Here is a 5888-nt window from a genome sequence, read left to right on the forward strand (position 1 = left end):
TGCCAGGCCCACTGGCTCTCCCCTTCCAGCCCTAGCTGATCCTGGTACAAGGAAATCTTCATTTTTTTTATTTTTTTGGCCTTGCCTATGGCATACAGAGGTTCCAGACCCAGGATCAAACCTGTGCCACAGGAGGGACGATACCGGATCCTTAACCCACCAGCCACCAGGGAACTCCTGAGAGAAACCAGGAAATCTTTTATGACTTTTGTCTTTTTAGAGCTGCACCCATGGCATATGGAGGTTCCCAGGCTAGGGGTCCAATTGGAGCGACAGCTGCTGGCCTACTCCACGTACACAGCAATGCCAGATCTGAGCTGCGTCCGCGACCTACAGCACAGCTCATGGCAACGCCGAATCCTTAACCCACTGAGTGAGGCCAGGGATCCACCCCACAATTTCATGGTTCCTAGTTGGATCCATTTCCGCTGCACCACGACGGGAATGCCAAACCAGGAAATCTTTTAAACCTCTGCTCCAGCCTCTCACTTAGAGGTTCCTTCACAGCTTCTAAGCCAGTCAAAGCGCCCCTTGATCTCAGGCCATGCGTGCATGAGGCTTGGCAGCCAAGGCTGGGAAAGAGGATTCCTGCCTGGACTCTGAGGCCCTTCCACACCCAGCTGCAGATACCGCCTCTGCTACCCTGGTGCCCTTGTCCCCAGCTCAGAGACATTGAGAGATTGGCAGAAAGACCTGCTTTATAGAACCTATCTTCTCCCTTCCTTGTCGGCCTTCTGCCCAGGTGAGCTCTACCCACCTCTAGCTTCCCTGACTGACCACACGTATGCTGATGGCCAGCACTGGCCCTGACCTTTGTGCTGAGCTCCCAGACCCATATCCTATCACCCCCCTCACAGCTCCTTTTGATGAACAAACATAACTCAAATTCAACAGCCTGGCAATGAACCCATCACACTCCCCACCCCTCTGGCTCCATCCAAGCTTTTTAGGGCCCCGTGGCCTCCTCAGTGCTCAGCACTGTTTCTGGCTTTCTCCTCCTGACAAAGCCGGCATTCAGTGTCTGTGGAATGAATTACTGAATGAATAAGTCCCATCATGAATCACGCTTCTTCATCAGGCAGATTCACAATAATGCAGCCTCTTTCTTTTCATATTCAAACAACTTTACATAAAAGAAAACTCAGAATCCCTTCACCTTAAAGCAGCAAGCCTTTCTCTCTCAGACCTCCTTTCATCCTAGCACTGAACAGCCCACATTTTCACCAAGTGTATTCAATGGAGAGGTCTGCTTTATCCTCTGCTTTGAAAGCTTACCCTATCATATGCTACAGAGTCTGCCCTATAATAATTTTAATGACTTTTAATGACTGCAGATTAGTCTATAAGATTGCCATATAATAGCTTACTTAGCCAGGCCCAGATTTTGAACATTTGGATGGTTTCCAGGTTTTTACTGTTATTTCCTTTATTCATTTAACAAAGCAAATTACCTTATTTGCTTGGCTGCTCATAAAATAGCCTTGGAGGAAGGAGGGTGAGGGGGGGTTGTTAGAGGCCAGGAGTAGGAAGGAGGCTTTTCACTGAATTCCCTACAATTCCTTTTGAATTTTGAATCATGTGAATATACTGACTATTCAAAAAATATATACACCAAAAGCTTACTGTACACCGAACATCATACTAGAAGCTGGATCTATGTAGAGATGGGGTCTACACTCTCAAACTCACTCCCTAATGTGTGCTCTCCCAGAAGTGGGTACAATGAACCTTGGAAATCCAGAAGAGAGCAAGGTGGAGAATCTCAGAGAATGACATTTTCACTGAACCTTGAAGCATGGGTAGGAATTAGGCTGATAAGAGACCACCGGGGGCAAAGGCCCAAAATAGCAGAGGGCACTTCCTGGTTAGGAAAGGAGGCTGTATCGGGTGTGCCGTGAAAATTATGGGAAATGAGACTTTCAAGAAGGGCTGAAACCAGTATAGAAAGAGCTCTGTGAGTTCCCATTGCGGCTCAGCAGGTTAAAGACTCAACGTGTCTCTGTGAGGATGCCAGTTCAATCCCTGGACTTGCTCAGTGGGTTAGGGATCAGGCATTGCTGCAAGCAGCTGTGTATGTAGGTCACAGATGGAGCTCCAATTTAGCCCCTGGCCCTGGAATGTCCATATGCCACAGGTGCAGCTGTAAAGAATAATAATAAATAATTAAAATAGAAAGGACTCTAGATGCCAGGCTCTGGGGTTTGAACTTCATCCCAGGGGCCATGGGAGCTTTTGGAAGGTTGGAAACAGGGCAGCGGGTAACAGCTGTGTTTGACAGCAATCCTCCAGCAGCAAAGGACCAAAGGAAGGGAGAGCAGCAGGGAGCAGCCTGCTGAAGTCCGGGAGACTAAGGCCGGGCTAGGGCACCAGCTTTCTCAGAGAGCCCCAAGCTACCCTGATTTTAGCACTCAAAGTCTTGTGTGCTGGGCAGCTCCTCAGCCCCTGGCAAATAGAGATGGTTGGTCACTCTAGCCCGAACCAAGGCACTAGATGCTATTCCCCAGAACCTGCCTGCCCTGGGTAGTCATCCAGGGACTTCCAAGGGATTTGGAAACACCCACCCTGTTCTGTCTTACCCTCTACCACCTTGGTCCCCTCCTCCAGCCACTACTCTTGGGTTCCTTCACTTTTACTAAGTTCTTTCTTGACCTGCTGACCTTCAGCAATAAAGAGATTTATAAGGAAAACATCCCCACTTACCAACATCCAGCCTTCCCCCCTTCTGCTCCCCTCCCCCCACATCCTGTCAAAGCAAACCTGTAGACATTTGCGTCTACCAGGCTTCCATAGGAAAGATGGTGTTCCCTACTTCTCTGCCCACTGAAGCCTATTGCAAATGCTACCATCCCACAGTTGAATCTCAGCACTATGGAGCAACTCCTGAGTGTCAAACACTGCCTGAGGACTTTTCAAACATTCCCTACTTGTTCTCACAGCAAATACATATTAGTCCCTTTTTCCAGAGGAGGCAACCAAGACTCAGAGGGGGGAAGTGTCTTGTCCAAGGTCACACAGTTACTAGCCTTCCCCTCCATCTTCTTTGTGCTTTTCCAATGGTGGCAAGCCTTGTATTGATGAATTACGTGCTTCTTTTACTCCCTGCCCGCCACGCATGCAACTGTCAACCTAGAACAAGTCCAGGCTTGCAACAGAACCTCAATAAAAATATGGTGAAAGAAATGCATACATGTATGTACCTTGTATAGTACCTATAGCCTAGTGCCTGACATTCAATAGGTTCTCCTAGTCAGGTATTGCTGAAATTACCTTATCTAACCAAATAAGCGTAAGACAAAAGTGGGGTGATCAGAAGAAAACACCTTATGGCAAAACCTCACCTATTCAAAGCGTTCTAGCAATGAGTCATTCTGAAGGCCAAAGATGAACCTTAGAACCCAAGAGGAAGAATCCTGGGGCTGCTTCTTTCTTAGAGCTACTCTTGCTTCCACCTCCCTTTTTTGAGCTCCTAGCCCCCTTGACCTTCTTTTCCTTCCACTCTTCTTTCCTTCATTCTTAGTTTTGTTTTTGTTTTTGTGTTTTGTTTTTTATTTCTTTTGGCTGCACCCATGGCATACAGAAGTTCCCAGGCCAGGGATCAAACTCATACCACAACAGTGACAACACCAGATCCTCAACCCACTGAGCCACCAGGAAATTCCCACTTGTCTTGTTTTTCTGTTGTTCCTTCCCCACCAGCCTATGGAAGTTCCCAGGCTAGGGGTCCATCCAGTCGGAGCTACAGCTGCCGGCCTATGCCACAGCCACAGCAACACAGGATCTGAGCCACATCTGCAACCTACACCACAGCTCACAGCAACGCCGGATGCTTAACCCACTGAGCGAGGCCAGGGATCAAACCCACAAACTCACGGTTCCTAGTTAGATTCATTTCCACTGCGCCACGACAGGAACTCCAAAAGCTTCGTAGCTTCTGATTCAGCAAACCAACTGCAATCTTTCCCATGCTGCCCTTCCATCTTTTTGCACACTTTCTCCTCACCGCAGCCCCCCACCCCACCCCCCGCCTCCATCTATAGAGCCTTCCCTGCTCTCCCGGAGCTGGTGGATGCTTCTTTTGTCTGCATCTGCACACCCTACGGTACCCCATGGGGATGTCTGTGATTGTGTCCACCTCACACTCTAGACTGTGAGTTTCCTGAGTGTTAGAATCCTATCAGCCTTAAAAGTTTGTGAATGAAATCAACAGACCTTTTGTTCTTCTTGGCCACCTCTCTTTTGGGACTCCTTACTCTTAGGCAGCTATGGTTTTGCCTGTTGGTTTGTTGGATTATCATTGGGCAATCATGAGTAGGCTGTTCAGGATTTGTCTGCTGGCCTACTTCTCTTCTTCCTGCTTTTTCTGCATTTGCTGATGTTTGTTACACTTGTCCATTCAGCTCGGGAGAGCTCCAGCTCAGATCGCGTGCTCTTTGTTTCGGCGGGGAAAGGGGTGGCCAATCAGGGTCTCGGTCCAACCCAGCCAGTCCATCTTGCTTAAGGAACCAGGAGACCAGACCTCTTTATTTGCCCCGCAAGCATTTGCTTGAATGCCGACTATGTACCAGGCCCTGAGCCGAATATTGGGGAGACAGAAATGGAAATTGGTCTGTCCTTGCACCCTGTGTGAGCCCTTTCCAGCCCCCTTCTTTACCTGAAAGCAAAGGGGGTAGAGACCTGATTTGTAAGCAGCCTTAGAGCTGTCAACATTGTGAAACTCTATCCACGATGCTCCAGCCCTCTCCACATCTGTGCTTTCCCCTGGAAGAGCCCATGCCTGCCTCTTACCTCTTCCCCTTCTCCCCTGCAAGTTCTGAGCAGATGTACTTCAACACATCTCCCCCTGTATGTGGCCAAGTAGCCCCCCAAAAGCAGCTTGAGGACCCCAGCTAGCCAGGGGGAAGAAAAGAAAGAAGAGAAGGAGGGGCTGTGGAGGGTAACTGAGGGAGGATAGCACGTCACACGCTGGACCAAAATGTTCCCTAAGTTCAACAGAGTGGGAGGCAGGGAGGAAATCCCTCTGGAAAAGGCTAAGGATCAATATTTCTTTGCATTTGTAGGACACTTGGTACCATTTTTGTGTCTGATTTTCCTAGCAACCTTTTTGATTATATTCAAAAGAATTTTTTTTTTTTTTTTTGGCTGTGCTCACAACATGCGGAAGTTCCTGGGCCAGGGATCGAACCCTCACCACAGCAGGGACAGCACTGGACCTTTACTTTATCCCACTGAGCCACCAGGTAACTCCCTCAAAAGATTTTTTTGAGCACCTTTATTCAAGTCCTTATGCTGAGAATACTAGCCTTTTCCTTTAGAACACTTATCACAAATTCAAGTATATAGACAGTTTGGTAATTTTTTGGTCAATGTCTGTCCCCTCCACTAGACTGTGAGCTTTACGAAGGCAGGAATCATGCCCATCTTTTTCCCCACTGAATCCTCAGCACTTACAATAGCACCTAGCAAAAGTAGTCACTCAATAAATCATTATTGAAAAAAATGAATCCAGAGATTCAGGACCTGGGGACAATCTTGAATTTTGCAAAGTCTGGTGGCCAGACACAAGCCTCTTTGCCTGAAACACAGTAGATGTTCAATAGACATTCATCAAACTAAATGAAAAATAATGACAGGACACACTTAACAATTGAGCATTCGTGGAGAAAGGCTGCATGTTAGGGAGATTAGATAACACGATCTGAAACCTGATGTGTGTAGGAAGCTGGGGCATAACAGAGAACAGAGAACACTGGAGAAAAGGTTAGGTCAAGACTAAAGCCTCTAGTACATAAAAGGACTGGTGATGAGATTAGAACAAAGCACTTTCAATCAGCTCAGCTTTTGCTGCACTGACCTTCTGTTTGGGCTTCTTGCCACCACAGAACAACACC

This window comes from Phacochoerus africanus, chromosome X (assembly GCF_016906955.1).
Source record: "Phacochoerus africanus isolate WHEZ1 chromosome X, ROS_Pafr_v1, whole genome shotgun sequence".
Classification (NCBI taxonomy): Eukaryota; Metazoa; Chordata; class Mammalia; order Artiodactyla; family Suidae; genus Phacochoerus; species Phacochoerus africanus.